Genomic DNA, 18710 nt, shown 5'->3' with positions numbered 1-18710 from the left:
TAGATAAATAAATAAAGTACTCCAAAATGCCAAGATGTCAGATTCTTACACATTTCGAAGTGGAAAGCTTAAGTTTTTCAAGCTTGTTAAAGCTGCAGTTGCCCACAAGGACTGGGACTTGGGGATATCTGGTCACCAACCAAGAGCAGAGATAAAAAGGTCCAGTAGATCAAGTTCACTCTCTGGGGGCCTGGTGATGAGAAGTCACTCTATCTTTTCACTATAGTTCAGAGGAATAGCCTTAGCCTAGCCCCCCTTACTGGAGCTGTTTTCATAGCTGCACACTTATAGGAGGAATCATCTGGTTAAATTCTATGCAGTGTTTCAAAATTACAGCCTTTGCAACACTGTGAACATGGTGACAATGTTATTCTAATTATGCAGCCATTACTCTCAGAATCAAAATCCCTGTTCCAACTACCTTACTAGGGATAAAACTAAGATTATAAATCACAGCTAAGAAATACAAAGCAACTGATTATTTAAGAACACCATGACTCATCTAAAAACATCAATCTCTGTGGTTCAAGATAAGAACTCAAATATAAGAGGTGCCCAATATATACCACAAAGTATAGATTTGCACAGCTAAAGAACACTACAGGCTTCCCTGGTGGCGCAGTGGTTAAGAATCCGCCTGCCAATGCAGGGGACACGGGTTCGAGCCCTGGTCCGGGAAGATCCCACATGCCATGGAGCAACTAAGCCTGTGTGCCACAACTACTGAGCCTATGCTCTAGAGCCCGCGGGCCACAACTACTGAGACCACGTGCCACAACCACTGAAGCCTGCACACCTAGAGCCCGCGCTCCGCAACAAGAGAAGCCACTGCAATGAGAAGCCCGCACACCGTAACGAAGAGTAGCCCCCACTCACTGCAACTAGAGAAAGCCCGCACACAGCTTTCCCAACGAAGAAAGAAGGGAGGAAGGAAGAAGAGAACACTATAGAACACCTAACACAATTCTAACCTCATATCTATTTGGAAATCCTTCAACTAGTTATCTGACCTTAGTGAATTTAGGATTAACACAAGACAATTTCCCAACATACTGGTAGTACTCATACTAGTATATAATCTATTTGCACTATGTTTCGTTCTGAAAAGAGGGTTGTGTTCACCTATCTTGTTTGACAAAAACTTTAAAAATCGTTCCATTAACTGCAAAGTACTATGTTTCATACAAACACATCACATTGCTTAACTACCTTCAAGGGTAGTTTCATGGGCATTTGGCCAATTAATTACCAGTAGAGAAATAATCATGGAGTTCAAGATATAAATAACCAAGTAAGATGGCTGGAAATTTACCACTATTTCTCTAGCGAAAAGTTTCTTATTGCCTTTATTTTAGACTGAGGATAATTACAACATACCTAGCCTAGAAATCTGCTAAATCCTACAGATGAGGCTATCCTATTCCTGGTAATTTATTGTGTGTGCTGCTCTTCAGTGTTATCATGACCATGTGGATATAAATTACTTGCTAAGTAAATGTTGCCAAATTCCTACTTGTGTATTTATGGTTGGCTTCATGCAGAATGCTGTCATTTAAGACTTTACAAAGCTAACACCAGCAAGATTAAGCCTGATGCAATTCAGGAAAAAAGAAGTCTTTGCATTGTATGGAGATGTGGGTGTATACTTAGAGCTTAAACAAGAAAGCTTGAGGTGATGCATGCACACACACAGACATAAACATATACATAACTAATCTCAAGGAGCTAATGCATAACATTTCAAGGAAATACTTGTACTTCTTCAGAAAAAGTGAAGGCCAGATCGTAGGGCAGTATTTCTAATCTTTTTCAGATCAAGGCACACACAGAAAATGTGTTAGTATTAGCTTTCTGAATATTTAACCTATGGGCTGATACTGATATCCTCGCTCAGTTTAACTTGTGACAAGATCGTGTATCACGCACGGTACTCTAAGTATTCAGAGGAAAATGTGGGGCTAGTAGCGATACCTTCACTTTGTTGTGTTTCCCTAGATAAGGGAAGATATAGATATTCTCTAGTTTTAACTAAATTAACATTCCAAAAAAGAACAAGTGACTTTTTAGAGTGAAGAATACTAACTCATATATGACAGCTGTACACTCAGATAATAGGGGTGCACAATCAAAAGAGCTTAGAGAACACTGACCTAGAGGACTCTGCCACACTCATTTCTAGATGTCTCAACTGCAGGGGCCAAACTTTTTTGCGTTTCCATCATTAACAAGAAGCTTTATTCTTCTGGTCCTCTGCCCATGCTCTCCCTTGATTCTCCCATCCATTCTCCAGGTTCAGCTACGATCTTTATGAGCTTAAATTCCAAACATATGTTACCAATTCTGGTACTTCTCCAAAGTTCCAGTCCTGCTTGCTAAACATCTCCAACTGGAAAGCCACCCAGAACTCAAACTCCTTTTGTCTAAAATTGCATCTATCATCTTCTTTCCCCAAACCTGCTCCTTCTAACTTTTCTGTTTCTATCCTCCAGTTTCTCAGGCTTGAAATCTGAGTCATCCTAGACTCCGTTCAATTCTAATCAACTGCTAAACTTTGTAATAACAGTGTCCATCTCCTGACCTTTCTTCACATTGCCACTATCTCTGTTCAGGTTCTCATCACTTCCATGTAATAATAAAGATGACGGTAATAGCTAATGCTATTCATTTAGGAGTGTGTGCCAAGTATGGTTCTAAGCCTTTTACACTGCTGTCTCTTTTAACCCTCATAATAATCCTAAGGATTGTGAACCTAGTATGTGAACTCAATGCATAATGTTCACTGTTTCTACTGTCCTCTACTCATTTCTACATAATGATGCTTAATACATCTTATAAAAGCACAGCTCTGATAATGCCACATCAACCTATTACCCAAAATCTCCAATGGTTTCCCATTATCAAGCAGAGACAGTTCAAATTTCTTAGCCTGGCAGTCAAGGCCCTCCAATATCTGACCCCAACTTACTTCTTCAGACTTCTTTCTTTTGCCACTCCTTCCTGTCCCTAACTCATCTCCTTATGTTCTAAGCAGACTAGACCATTTACTGCTCTCTTCAGCCCACACTACACTTTCTGAATCATGACCTTCCTCCTTCTGTTCCCCATGCCTGAAGTGCCCATGTGCCTACCTCCCTGAATCCAACACCCAGTTAACTAACTGCCTTCCTTCATTCCTAAGCCAGAAGAAAAGGTCTCCCCTCCTCTGAATTCTGTGTCCTTTGCTTGTACTTTCCATAGCAGTTTCATATACTTGATATACATCACCTGTCTCCCCTATCAGACTGTTAGATCCTGTAGTAAAATTTTATTTGTATACATTTTTAAAATCTCCACATAAATGAGACATGCATGCAGGTGAATTAGTGAAAGAACTATAAAGCGTCCAACTTTAGTATTTTCTCAATGGTAAGAACTATATAGCTTAGGTAGATAAAGGAAAAATTCATTGTGTCTGGATATTTCCAGTCAAGAGGGTCTTCTCTTTAGTTTTCTATGTAATTGAAACTATAGAGACAGACCAAAATGACAGTACCTCCAAGAAAAAAAGGATAACCAAGTGAATCAGCACTGCTGTTTGCTGTGGTTATTTTAGTCTCCTTTCTTCCTCGGAACTAAGGAACACAAGGTCACAAGCTATGTTATGCCACTTTAAAGTTAAACATTTACAAGGTTTTTTTTTCCTTTAGTTCTGTCTTTACACTGGAATTTACCTTCATTTCTTATCCTTCAACTGCCCTTTTTCACTGCAGGGTGTAGAACTGTAATTTATAGTAAATACTCTTAGAGAAAAACTTTTGGTCAATTACTGAACAGTGGAGTCTGGCTTTGGGATGCCGAGGGGAGTGACAGGAAGATAAGGGTGATAATGCAAGTAGAATCTAAGTTCTAAAGAGCCAGGCCCAACAGCGGCAGCAGAAAGAACAGAGTAAAAAGGAAACTAAGCTTCTGGAAAATGCAGGCATGAGGTGGATACCATCCAGCTGTGTCTACTATAATTTTCAGTCACAGTATACCTCAGGACTTAAATATAACATAAGTTACATAATTCAAGCTCTTGTTGTTTCAATAAGCTGTACTTTTTGTTCAAATATATGAAAATGGTAAAAAGAGAAAAATTTTTAAATTTCAAGTAGATTATGCTCTACCAGAGAATATGCAAAATAAGAACAAAAATCAAACCTACAAGTACCCAAACACACACACGTGCAGATACATAATACTACTTTGCTGGTAGTAAAGATTAAAGTTAGCATAGTTAAAATATTATTTTGGGAGTATACAGACAATGATTTCTATTTCAGTCTTGTCAAATCCTTAAAATGATCCTGGGATCTTTGTTTATTAAATACAGGTTGGCTTTAAGGACACACTCGAAGAGCAGGCCCAAACCTGTTTGGGAATTGGCTTGTTCTTGAGGTGTGTTAACAACAAGACTAACTGGCATGCAGGTGTTGTATTTGTGTGCCTTAGTTTACTTCCTTGTAATGCATGTAAGTGACCCAGCTCTCTGGGACAGCTTAGCCAGGTGGGTACAATTAGCTTCCTAGCTTATTCTCAGCTTTCTGAATAAGCAACTGGCTGAGGCAAGAGATCTTCGGATCCCAAAAGGGACAGTAAGTCTGCTGCCACAGAAGACTTTCTAACCACCAGACTCCACATGAAGACTTCTGAACCTCTTCCATGGCCCACTTTCTCTCTGTTCCTTCTGTGTTCAAAGATGTACCAAAAAGGAAGACAAATATGAAAAGTAAGAAGTAAACACAGCCTAGAGGAATAAAAGAAACATAGAATGAACTAAGCAGGAGTTGAATCTCTGACCAGCCACTAAAAAGGCCAGTCATTAAAAAGCTGAAAGACTGAGACAACTAACCTCTCTGGGCCTCAACTTCCCCACTTTACAACAAGGGAACTAGGCTAGATCCCTAAATAATTTCCGTTAGGCTAACTTAAGACTATATAAACTCTGTTTGCATATTTTATTGGGAATAGGGATAGGCAAAAATAACTTCTTTCACTAAGACGACCATGTATAAATGACTAGCTTTAAAAATGCTTTTTGGGTTACTGGAACCTCCACAAAAGTATACAGCTTCTTTAAAAGGAGACCCCCCATCTTGTTTTAGGAACAAAAAGTTCCCAGTGACCATGATTGCTGTTTTCAAACATACACATCCCTGAACTAGAATTTTACTTGCAGAGGTCAATGCCAATTTTGCCAAACCTTATTCCATCTTCTTATGATTCTTTCAATGCACAGAAAGGAGGCAGACATCAATGCTGACTGAACACGCCTGAGAGGAAATTACTTAATAGGACAGGAAATCTAATAGATCACAAAATATCCACTACCACCACCCCCCGTGGGGGTGGGGAACCCTAAAAATAGATGGCACCAGGCATGTAAAATGGGTGAGAAAGAAACCTCCATGGGTTCCCGCCGTTTACCCTGGAAATGTATCTCACAATAGGTATCAACTGTGAGAAATGCATTCCCGCATTTATATTTTGATGAGACCAAGTATTTTTTTTTTAAGTCTTCATCCCAACATTTATTAGCTTACTACTACTTTGCAAGCTAAAACTACCTCCCAGTTTGAAACTGACAGAGAAGAGATCATATGACCACAAAGCAAACAAAAAGTGGCTCCCATTTACTTTATAAATATTTGGTGCACAAACTAAAAATGTTAACCCCTGCTTGGTAAACATCTGAAAATATCACAACCTACCTGCATTATACTGCAAATCTTAGTATCCAATCAGAACAGGTTCCCAGTTTTTATTCTGGGAGGTTCCTAAAGCTAACAAGGGTTTTAAAAATATCAGTGTTCTCATTTCATCTTGTTCTAAGAGGCCCTCAATTTTTGACAGAAGGGTTAAAATTCTTCCATAGGAATGTTTGATGGTCTCAATGTCTGCATTACATAGGGTCCTGTCAGCAGAAACAGGTATATGCAGGTGAAAGTATGTGAAACCAGATTAAAAAGAGATGTACCAGGTTTAAACAAACTCTTTCGTAAACATTTTAAAAGAATGGCATTTTCTCTTTGATGTCACAGCTAACTCCATGAGCATTTAACCCCTAGTTTAGACTAGTAACAGCTAACGTTAATGCAGCACTTCACAACTTGCAAAGCACTTTGACATACATGATCTCATTTGAGACTCACCACTAAATAGAAAGGTGCTATTTTTAGGTTCCATTTTTACATGTGAGGAAGCTGACACTAAATGGCTGACTTGCCCAAGCTCACAAAGCTGATGATAGCTGAACACAGGTCTCCTGCTTTTGCTACTGCACAATGCTGCCTCAAACAATGTAATCAGAGTAAATAAACGCCCAAATCTCAGACCCCATCTAAGTCTCCCCGGCCAACACACGCACCCACCCTCCAGCCTAAGTTATAGTTAGCTGTAGGTCTTTGCTCCTTATGGAAGTAGAGTTTTCTTCATTTCTCTGGGAAACATTTATTTGGCTAAAGTGTTAAATGAGGAGATCATATTAACACCATTCAACATATACTAGGAAATATCTTAGTCACCAGGGGCTCTGCATAGGCATGCCTAGGTGCACTTTCCCAGGCAGTAGGGCAGATTCTCAGAGTCCATGACCCTAAGAAGGTTAAGAACCCAGGCTAGAGGCAGTAGCTACATATCTTTCCAAGACGCTAAATCCACAAAGTTCTTAATTTAAAGAGTTTTATCTAGGCCTCATTCTGTGAGCCATTTACCTTCGGCCTCCCCCGCTCCAGGCCTTCTCCCAGGGCCAATAGGCTCATTCAGTATCTACAACTGTTTTTTTAATCCCATTATTAAAAACTGGAGTAACTGGTAACATATAGATCAATGACTTGTAAACAATAAATTTAAAATAATTAACTGTTAAAACGTAATCTTTAACACATATGCCTTTCTCTTAGGACTTAACTTCCCAGAATGACCGTTGCCTTTTTTTTTTTCCCAGAATGACTGTTTTCTTACCATAAGCATTCCAATTTCCCAAAAGAAGTTTCACAAACATAACTACCTTGAACTCCTGAAATACCATTCTTCACTAAGAACCCTCTAAATTACATAGAAGACAAGGTAGCATGCAAGGAATTCTGAATCTGTTAGGCAGTTCACTCAACTATCATACCAAAAAGGATTTAAATTTTTTTTGCTGGGGGGAGGGAATGAAGAAGAGTGGGAGAGAATGAATACAGCCCCATTGTCTTATTGCTTGAAAACTCCTAATTTGAATCTATAACATATTCCTACTAACCACTGGACTTGAACATCAGAAGTACAGCTTCTTTTCATCTTAAATAGAGCTTTTCAGTCCAGATCTGCATAAACAAACTTTGTCCTTCAATCTTTCAACTCCTCGGCAGTTTTTCAAGGTCACTTTTGCGAGCAACGACAGAGGCCTGCATCTAGCAACTTTGACTGCTACACCACTCCAATTACAAGAGCCCAAAATCTAAACCCCTACCGATCCTCTCAGGTAAATCCTTTACTCAAGGGGAAGGCAAACCAACACCCTCCAAACTTCTCCTCTAATAGGGCCTGCTCCTCTTCCCCACCCAAAGGCTGAGTGCTGCCAGTTCACTGCTCCATACTGAGTCTGTTGCAGAAATGTTCCAATGACCTTCATTCCGTATTTGCAAATAAAAAGAAAACAAAGAACTGCTTTTTCAAATCAAGTGTATTATAGATCTTAGTACACGGCATGGAAGATTTCACTATTCACAAGAATAGGCTGGTTACCAATTAGCCAGCAACCTACATTAGTTTCATATCCCTAGAGAGGGAAAAAAAAATACCAAGGGCAAAAGACAGGGTGCCTGTACTCTTAACTTTCCTATTCACAAACTGCAGGTAAATTAGGATTTTAAAGATTTCATATAGAAAATGAAAAGCATTTTTCTCACATCATTTAAAGGAACCAAATCAACACCTGACAAAATGTGTGAAACTGGCAGAAAAAGATCTGCTCTTGTCACTGCCAATATAGTGGAGATGTTTCTAACCAGCATTGTAAGCTAAAATGTGCATTTTAAAACAAAGATTTTTAATTAATCGGTACTTATTAGAATCTAGAAGCAGACAGGTAAATCAAAAAGTTATGGGAGAATTTCATACTGGCATGTGGGCCTTTACCATTAGAACCTGCATCAGTGCAAATCATATTTTCACACGAATTTAGAACAGCAATGGTGTTGCTTCCACCTCTGAAAACACAAATGTCAACAAAGTGCATGGAAACAGAAAAAGTCTTACAACAACTCAGCTTATTCTGTAGGATAGCTTCAGTGCACTTGAACAAAGGAAAATTATTTGGAAAACAGATAAGTTTACCGAATGCAAAGAGAAAGTGCTTTGCTTCTGTGTGCCCCTGAAAAATGATTAGCCTTTCTTCATGTACCTGCTCTACTCAATACTCAACTAGGAAAAGAAATCCTAGTTGAAGGGCATGCAAAATCTAAACAGAGCAAGGTATTCTAGGTGCACCAAAAGGTATGCATGGAATGTAAAGTGGCCATTTTCTGAAACAGTGCAACTTGTCTACACTCTCTGAAGCTAAACAGTTTCTACCATTTTAACACAAAACAAAGAATTAAACTTACCGGGAACTGCATTAATTTTACATGTAGTTATTTATATCTCCTCGGACAGGGAGAATTTAAGTCACTCCTATCCCTCCCCCCCAAAAAAGGACGGAGGAAACAAAAGGCAGCAGGAGATGCAGAAACCTGAGTCTGGAATGTCCACTCCAGTGAAAACCCGAACAGCTGTCCCCCCACCCCCCAGCAAACTATTCGCCATTTTTCTTTGTCTTTCAGCTGACCCCTGCCTCAGTGAAAAACTCCGAGGCTCCAATGAAGCCCTGCAGCCTCCTTCCACTTTAACAGTCAAAGGCATTCAATCTAGCATGCTATTTGACACCAAACCTTGCCTCCAGAGTGGTCCCATTGGCTGAGCTGCGTTATCAGCTAAGAACACAAAACCATGATTGGCTGATCACGTCATCAGTTACCTCCTTTGTACACTTCCTGTTTTAAAGTTACCTTGAGAAGCAGAACAGGGGTCAGATCCAGACTTCAAACTACGAGGAACTTAAGGCTTCAAAATGCCTGGCAAATGCACACAGCAGATGCACTAGGGCCATATGTGCTTCCAAAACAGAAGATACTGAAAATTTAGAATTGTTCTTAAAAGCATGCGAAAGGGTTGTTACAGTTCCCACCCAAAGGATTTCTTATTGGCTGTCAGAGTTCCATTTAAAAAATTTAAGGTAATTTAATTGCTGCTGATTGGCCATCAAAGATGTCTGTAAGATACTGCTACAGTATCCTATGGCAGTAAACCAGAGAAGCAATGTGCACAAGGTCGGAAAGTTGTGACTTAACTATCTTCAGTTTTCTGTTAAGCATTAACAGAAGAAGAAAAAGAAAACTGGGTGGGCTAAATCCAATGTCACCAAAGAAAATACAGATTCTTTAAAGTAACAAACAGTGATATCAATGGTCATACAATGGTTTGCAAGATTTCTGAAAAGGCATCTATCTTTATGTCCATGGTAATTTTAAAAGCACACTTTAGTACCACGACAAATCACTTTATTTTGAAATACAAACTAATCTAAATAGGAAAATTCTGGGATAATGTATGAAGTTAGTGACAGGGACAGTGGCATTTTCAAAAAGTCTACCAGGAACCCAAGAGGGAAATATAATGATAAAGGGGGAAAAAAATTGGCAAAGATGAGTGAACATCAGTGAATATATTGTTTAAAACACAATATAGTTTGATAGATTAATTTATTTAGGGTGGTTATAAAATGCTGCTGATTAGCTTTTAATATAACAGAGTTTTGATATCATAGAAGATAAACTTTTCTACCACATTTTCAAGAACAAGCAGCAGGGGTGATCTCAAGAGAGATTATAAGTATCGTGGTTACTGAAGACATTCTGGGGTGCTGAAGTTTAACCAGTGACAGTCAAAGACTTGTTTATGGATTGTGGGCCCAACTGTTTAGGTTTTAAGAGAAGCCTCCTAATATGGTGAAAATCAGTTAATATATATTCTTTTAATATTCAAATAGAAACATCTCACTATTACCTGAGTCCTTTAACAATCTCCTTATATATCTGCTTCCTCTCATCAAAGCAAAGTATCCCAGGACTAAACAACACAACTGTTTTGCCAGGCAGATGAGATCTTTTCTAGAAAAATCTTGGTTGATCTTACATGAGAGGTCATTATAGGCATATGCAGAGATCCAGCAGGTCACTGAAATAGAGGCAAGGCAGACTGTCCATTCACTTTGCCATATTAACTTCTCTTCGAGAAAGAGTGAGGTGCAGAGAAGTTAAGCAACTGGCCCCTAGCCATTCATCTAGGAGTCAAACTCAGGTCCCATTTAGGGTGGTACTCTTCCCATGGCTCTACACTGCTTACCAAGACATGGAGCACCTCAGGGCACATCCAAGGAAATTCTTAGGTGTCATATACAGTCCTTCATTGGTATCTATGGGGAACTGGTTCCAGGACCCCTGCATTTACCAAAATCTAAGGATGATCAAGTCCCTTATATTAAATGGTGTAATACTGTTGGCCCTCTGTATCTGAGTTCAGCATTCACAGATAGAAGCTGACTGTATGTATAGGTAGCATAAATCATTACACCCAACTTCACTAATTTAAAAATTACAAATTTGACTAATGTTTAATTTGATATGTTGGTTAGAGATCTAGCTAAGTATCTGACAAACAGCACTCTATAAGTTGATACAAATTTTATTACTAAACTACTAGAAACATTTAACCAGTAGCAAATCACTTGTATAATTTATAAGGACTTGAAACAACTAAATTATTAAAAACACTATACATTAAAATATTAAGGAACTGCATGGCAATTTCACTATGGCATCTAAATAAGAGCTTAGTTATGCTAACAGGGTGCACTGTTGGATGATTCCTGAAGCTACAAAGAGCTATAGGTATTGTAGCTCTTTTCTGAAAAGTTTAGATCACAGCTTCTGAATAGCTACCAGACTCGGAAGAGAAGGCAGAAAGCCAACAGGCCAGTTGTGTGCCTTATTCACACTAGAGCCCCTCTTAACCTCATAACACTGGGGGTCAAATCAGCTGCAAGGAAGCAAAGAAGCTCCTTTGAAGGGTGGGAGGCACAGGAATATGGAAAACATGTTCACATCACTGATCATTAATTAGTGTCACTACGGCAAAACAATAAACACTTGGAAATCAGGCAGAGCTAGTTTCAAATTCTGATTCCTCTACTTATTAACTGTATGACACTGGGCTAACCCTGAGCCTCAGTTTCCTCATCTTAATATATGAATATCACCATCTATATCACAGAGCCACTGTAAGGATTAAATGAACCAGCATATATAAAGTATACTGTACTGTGTCTGAATAAGCATTGAAAAAAAAAGTAAAGTACTAAAGGTCACCCAATCCAAATTCCTTGTTTTACGCAGCGGTTAAGATTCAGAAAAGCTTAGCTCCTTAGGGCCCCAAAGCTACCACAACGCAATGTCTCTCTTCTATCTCCAGCATACCCTGCAACCCTGCAGAAAGAAACTCCTGAGCCATAAAGGGGGCAGTACAGGAGGACTTCCCAGCTGCTACTAAAACTCTTCCCCAGTTTTTATGCCGGAAATCCGTGCCTTTCACCACCAATCCTGGCTGAAGTCTGATTATTGTTCCAAAAGCCTACCCTTTGATTCTGCTTTTGATGTACCAGATTAAACCAAACATGTCTCTTGATACTTTGTGAAGGTCTTTGGCATACTTTTTATTAGTTCTTGGCAGTTTGCAAGAAAAACACTTCAATTCCTATTTCTCATCAACAGTCACCTTAGTAGAATTCAAGCCACTAGTGAGAAGATAACTCAAATTATCCTAGAATTTCCACCTGGCACTCTCACTTAGGATAGCTTTCTGTAGCTTGTCATTATGGTGGACTAAGAGCCTCATTGGATCTCTGCGGTTCTAACTCATATTCTTCCCCGGTCCTGCAACTCAACAGCCCTCTACACCAGACAATTGCATCATCTTGCCCTAATAAACACCCTGAGACAAAACGAGTGCATGTGGTTACATGGGTCAAGCTTTAATGCTCCCAAAGAAGGCAGGGTGGGAACTGATGCGCTTAGTCAGAAAATTGATTTTGAATCACAATTACCTACTTACTAGCTGTATGACCTAGGCTAAGTTACTTAACCATCTCTGAGCTCACTTCATGTTTAAAATGAAACAAGTAACATTTCACTTTCTTCATGTAAAATGAAAAAATAACACCAACTCACAGAAGTGTTGAGGCTTTAGTGAGTTAAAGCACTGAGCATTAATACCTAGCATGTGGTAGGTATTCAATTAATATTTAAATATACACTTGACTATAGCACCTACCATATAATTACATTTTACCATGTCTCTATTATCAGAGGAAGGCTTCTTGAAGGCAGCAACTGTGTCTTATTTATATCTACATATATCCTCAGTGCTCAGTACAGAGATATAAATCACACCTGACCTTAGCCATAGTGTCAATGAAATAACAGGGAGTAGTGGGGACTGATGAAAACTGGAGAGTGCATGTCTCATCTAAAGGGGCAGCTATTGGGGAATTCCCTGGCAGTCCAGTAGTTAGGACTCAGCACTTTAACTGCCAGGGCCCTGGGTTCGATCCCTGGTCAAGGATCCCACAAGCCATGCGGCGCAGCCAATGGTGGGGGTGGTAGGGGGCAGCTAGTACTGAACTCCAACTGATGAGGGCTATGGAAGAATGCTGGTCCACTGCGGTAAGAGCTTCAGATTCAATAAAAGAAGCAAAAGCCAGATCCTGGACACAAAAAGTTGATGCTAGCATAACCCCTGATATAGCATCCTGAAGAATGACTAAAGAACCAGAGTTATGGCAGAAGTTGGCCTCAACCACCATGGCAATTCCTGCCAAGGACAGGGTCTTGCTCAGTACCCCAGATTACCTGATCTTGAAGGTTACACTGTATTGCAGCAGAAGCAAAAAGAGCAGCAAAGAAACTGGGCTCTTCAGCGGCCTGAACATTTTATTGATGGTGTCCTTAACTGACCCTTTTGGACTAGTAAGCAAACCTGTGGGTCCCAGGAAATATCATAGAAGAGAATCTCTAGAGAAAAATGAACTTCTCATATGTTGAGATGGGGAAACGAAGCCATATTCATTTGACTATTAAACTTGTTGTGTGCCTTATTATATACTAAGCTGATGAGATGGAGGTATATAGCAGTTTGTTTTGCACTTATGTTGTTATAAGTTAGTGGGATTGGGGTATTTTTTTTTTAAGAACACCTTTAATCCAAGCAGCCAGAATCAAGCAGCATTAGTATTTTGGGTTATACTTTTAGAAGTTTTTCTCATGTAAATGAGATGTGAGGTTGAGTTAGTCCCCCCAATATTAGATAATACCATACAAAAATACTATACAAACTGTTTTGTAATCTTGTCTCACTTAAATAATGTGAATAATTTTCCCTATCAAATACAGACCTGTATCATTTATAATAATTGAATGATATTCCACTGAATGGATATAATTTTTTAATCAGTTCCATATTACTTAATAATTTCAATGTCTTCAATTTTAAAATATTGTAAATAGCATTACAGAGAACATCCATTATGCCCATTCCTTGTGCCACTACCCTCATTATGTCTTCCAGAACCCTTGCAACGGCTTCATAAATAGTATCATTTTGTCTGGTTTTAAAAAAAAAAAGAAAAGAAAAAGGAAACCAGATTGTTTAATGTTAAATCTTTCCATTTTGTTTCAATTTTTTTAAAAACGTATAAGCAGATCAAAGAAAACTGAGGGCTGCCGGATTGTAACTTCTGACCCGTATCTTTCACCTGACTTGGTTCTGAACAACTATTTGCTATTTAGCAAATCAAAATCACCTTCAAGGTTTAAAAAAAGGTATGTCGACACATATCTTAAAGTATCTGACAGATGTTCTGAAGATAATCCCCAAAGAAGTCCCAGAAACATTTTGAGCAACGATAACATCGTTAGAATAAGGAACATGGTGCTGGTGCTCAGTAAATGGCTGCTCAATAAATAAACGAATAAAGTAAACTAATATATGAGACCATAAGTGGATTATAAATTCTGAATTATTTGTTTTTTAAAAATAAATTATATTCTCCAAAGCATAAATGAAGACCAATGGATGGTAAACTACTCTGGAGAGACCAGTAGTTAATGATGCATGTAGAAGGACAACACAGTGGCTGATGAACAGCAAATGCTCCAAAATATGGAGGCTGCTACTAGTATTACTGTTATTGGCAATGGGCCTAGATGGCCTTTGAAATCACATTCATCCCTAACAGTCTATGTTAGTTTGGAAACATATCTTATATGTTCCCAGGAAAGTCCCTTCCCACTATTGGCCAAACTATGAATCCTATACAAAAGGAGTCATTTTTTTTTTTTTTTTTTTTGCGGTACGCAGGCCTCTCGCTGTTTTGGCCTCTCCCGTTGTGGAGCACAGGCTCCAGACGCGCAGGCTCAGCGGCCATGGCTCACAGGCCTAACCGCTCCGCGGCATGTGGGATCTTCCCGGACCAGGGCACGAACCCGTGTCCCCTGCATCGGCAGGCAGATTCTCAACCACTGCGCCACCAGGGAAGCCCCAAAAGGAGTCATTTTTTTATTCATAAACTCTCTACACCAGAATTACTCAACTGGGCTCCACTCCACACCGGTCATAACATGAAATGCTTATTAGGTGTTCTCACAAACAGGGTTCCATGGCCAAATAAGTCCGAGAAACACTGCATAATGTATCCTTTCTCTTGAAGGGTTGTTAAGGTATATGAGCACAAATGTTCTCAATACTACCTCTGCAGAAAAGAAATGCATTTCACATTGCCCATTACTTTGTCAAGGATCCTTTTTTCATCCCCAGAGGACACTTACTAGCATTGTATAAGAACTAATGTTCAATGGAACAGCTTGGGAAATGCTGCTCTAAGCCACTTACAAATTTTAGTGGAATGAAAGGAAGACCACAGGCAAGTCTATTCTGGTCAGAATAGTCAGTTTATTCTTCAAAAATGGTTGGAGTTTTACACACATTATGGCATTTCCCTTTTTAATGAAAATGACATTAAATATCGCCATAAATAGCAATCCTCTGCTTCTCAAGTAACTGCCAACCGAGTATGCTTTGCTTCTTAAAAAGGCCCCAACTTTGTCATTTGATAATGAGCAAAGTCTAAGCTACTTACCTTCAGGGTACAATAATAGTTTTTGACAGTTAAAAATGACAAAAATGTTCAACTGTACAGATTGCATGTACTTTCTTTTTTCTCTTTTAAATGGACAGATCATGCCACTGGTGAGGAGATATGTATTCTTAACACTGGGCAAAGAATCTCACTTCATATAGATAATGGAAAACTTGCAGCTCCTGAGGACAGAGTTAACAGTAATTAGGGGATTTTGAAAACCTTCAGTAACTAACAAATTTAAGCCAATGATAAGATATAAAATATTCTATGCTCCAATATCATTTCCTATGAGTCACTGAAGCATTTACTGAAGCACTGCTCAAGATCACTATTTTAGCTCATATTCATGAATGCGTTTAAGAATAATTCTTGAATCTGATTTATAACAATACACTGTTGACTTTAAATGAGGGTGTTCATTTAAGTAGGACACCTTATATACCCTGAACATGAAGATTTGAACCTTTAATTTAAACCTATTCTACTGGAAACATTCAAATGCAAAGGTTAGACTAGTCCCTCTCTCTAAAAACTGCACCTTAAGTTTATCCATCAGAAAGCTCTCACTGTATAAAAGAAAGTATAATGGATTTAAATGCTACCTGCAGACAAGTAAGAACTTAAAACAAAACGGAAAGTGTAACTCCCATGCTGAAAATGAGTAAAGGTTACCTCACTGCTATCAGGTACATCACTGCTAAAACATGGAGAGGTGTGGGAAGGATACAGCAAATTTTGCAACCCGGCAAAAATTTCTGCAGGCAGGGAGATTTTTTTCCTCAACCATTCCACAATGTTGTCTTTCTGCTTACTTCAAAGAAAATGTTATCCAGGTGACTACAAATCAAACTTACAGTCCTATTTCAACTTACTATTTCTACAACTAGAAAAAATTTCAAATGACTATACTGCAAGTCCCTTCCCGGACAAAATGATAAAACCGGTTGTTCTGATTTCAATTATCATTGCTCAATGAATAATCATTGCAAATATGAAGACTTTTTCTTCTCATCAGAATCACTACCATTCAGCACCTGGGGATTAACAGAGGGGATCAGGAAACAACCTAACCCTGAAACAAATGATCCTACGACTTTGCGGATTCATAAGTAATACTGACCTCACAGCGGTCCACTAGAAATCAGCTCCTAAACCACAACAGTACAACTAAATTAGACTATTTCTTTCATGTCAAGTGCCTCCCCACCCACCCCCGCCATGTAGAAATCTTACTGTACATAACAGAGCAGATAATTACAAAGCCTCCTCATCAAGGAAGCTCTAATTGGCTGTCAGGCAGATTTTATGCTATTCTCAAAAGAAAGTGATGTGTTCTCTCACTTATTAAGGTCCATTCAGTGACAGGCACCTACCATATGCTACTGTATTCATTTTTCAGTAAGTACTCTATAAGATAGGTATTATTAACCATTACTTTACAAAGGAAGAAACTAAGGCTCAGACAGGTTAAGAATCTGACACCCCCCCACCCCACCCCCACCCCCCCCCACCCACCCCCCTGCCACGGAGGGTAAACACCTTACAGAGACAGAATTCTTTCCCAGGTCGGACTCCAAGGTCAGCAACTACACTAGCCCCTCCCAAAGGCACTTTTTGGCCAAAGTATTTCAAATCCATTTCCTCCTACAATTAATCTACGAATATTATGTTAGGTGCTTTGAGTCTCTGTGGGAAAATACTAAAATGACCTTGTAGCCCTCCTAACTAGTCACAGTGCATGCATGCAAAACTGAATAAACAAAATGAAAAGAGAGACTGTAAGACATCAGATAACTCACAATCAGTTTGCTGTGAGCACAAGGAATAGAATGGAAAAGAACAACTTGCTGGCTAAGGAATGTTCTTCTTAGGTTGTATGCCTGAGGCTGGAATGAACCTCAAGGAGGTCATTTGTGACCTTAATAATGTCCTCTGCTATTCTCCCTCCAGTGAATGAGGCAAACTTGTCAAAATACAAAAGGTGCCTTAGAGTCATCTCTGCCGTCAAGTCAATGCTTCCAACAGGAGAGGAAATGCTGTCCAGTGGAATGAGCACTAGCCTGGGAATCCAGTAATCTGGCATACACTTGGCTGTGCCCTTACACAGAAATGACCGTATCAAGGTCATCACACTCTTCAGGGCCTCAGTACAAAGGGTATGCCTGAAAGAACCAAAGGTCACTTCCCGAGCTAAGATGTAAGAGTTTTTCTTTTTCTCATCATATTCTATGGTGTTAAGAGAACACTGTTTAAGGGACTTCCCTGTGGTCCAGTGGTTAAGAATCCACCTTCTTCTTCTAGGGATGCAGGTTTGATCCCTAGTCAGGGAACTAAGATCCCGCATGCTGCGGGGCAGCTAAGCCCACAGCCTCTAGAGCCCACAACTAGAGAGCCCTCGCAACCGCAACGAAAGATCCTGTATGCCCCAATGAATATCCTGTGTGCCGCAACTAAGACCCAATGCAGCCAAATAAATAAATAAATAATTTTTTTAAAAAAAGAGAAAACACTGTTTAAGAGTAAGGCCTTCACAAATTGTGTAAGAATTAAGAGTTACAGACTTATGTTTGAATCTGGGCTCTGCCACTGACTGGCTATGTAACCTTGAGCAAATTACTCAACTCCTCAGTTTCCTCATATGTAAAAATGAGGGTGGTAATAGTACCTATCTCATACTGTGTGAGGATAATATATATATTTATACCCCTGCTGGTTCAATGTAAGCACTCAATAAAAGGCAGTAACTATGACATTCCTGAATTTTATTCATATATCTTTAGTGGCTCAGTACCTCTGAACTAAGAAGTTAGAGAGGGGAATTTCAAAACTGCCTCAAAAAGACACCTACCATGGCCCCACATTTCACTCTGCCTTCTCTGTAAGTGGAGATAAGGAACATTGAATCTTTTCTAGTGCCATGAATCAGTTTTGCCCAAATGGAAAATGTGTAAGCAAATGAAGTAACAATTATTTGTTATAAGGATTAAATAAGATGACATAGACACAGTCTGTAAAGTACAAAGCATTAGTATGATTTCTGCTTAGAAGACAAAGCTGATGTTCACAAGGTTTTAGTATAAACTGAGATCTACTCAGACCTCCTGGGAGTTCAAGATTTCTAGGGTGGTCAGTTCCAAATTATATCAATAACAAGGCCCAGCAATTGGCGCTGGGTTAATGCAGAATGTACATGGGCTAACGTAGAATGAAAGTGTCACTGGTGCTGAAGAACTACCGCCAAGAAATGCTTGCTGAATAAAAAAGATATTTATATGTATACACTTGTTTTTATAACCTCAACCAGATTTGCTAAAAAAGAAACTAAGTTATGGATGCCATAACAGTCTTCATGTTTGATTAACTTAATGACTAAGCCAAATGAAGCTGAGATAACCAATGTACAAAATGTACAGCA

General features: G+C 39.1%; 1 protein-coding gene across 6 annotated transcripts in view; it reads right to left on the bottom strand.

Moving 5' to 3' along the window:
* The window catches only part of NFYC (nuclear transcription factor Y subunit gamma), a 63552-nt gene that overhangs the window by 41941 nt on the left and 2901 nt on the right, over window positions 1–18710 (bottom strand). Inside the window, exon 1 of one of the 6 annotated variants that reach the window (XM_032635119.1) lies at window positions 8610–8858. The exons of 4 other annotated variants lie outside the window; for them this stretch is intronic. The gene's annotated coding sequence lies outside the window, so the exon portion shown is untranslated. Of the gene's footprint in view, window positions 1–8609; window positions 8859–18710 lie in introns of those variants that run through there. One more of the 6 variants, XM_032635123.1, reaches the window with a different exon arrangement.

Source organism: Phocoena sinus, chromosome 1 (assembly GCF_008692025.1).
Source record: "Phocoena sinus isolate mPhoSin1 chromosome 1, mPhoSin1.pri, whole genome shotgun sequence".
NCBI lineage: Eukaryota > Metazoa > Chordata > Mammalia > Artiodactyla > Phocoenidae > Phocoena > Phocoena sinus.
Note: the sequence above shows the minus strand (reverse complement) of the source record. Positions and strands in the feature narration are given on the sequence as shown.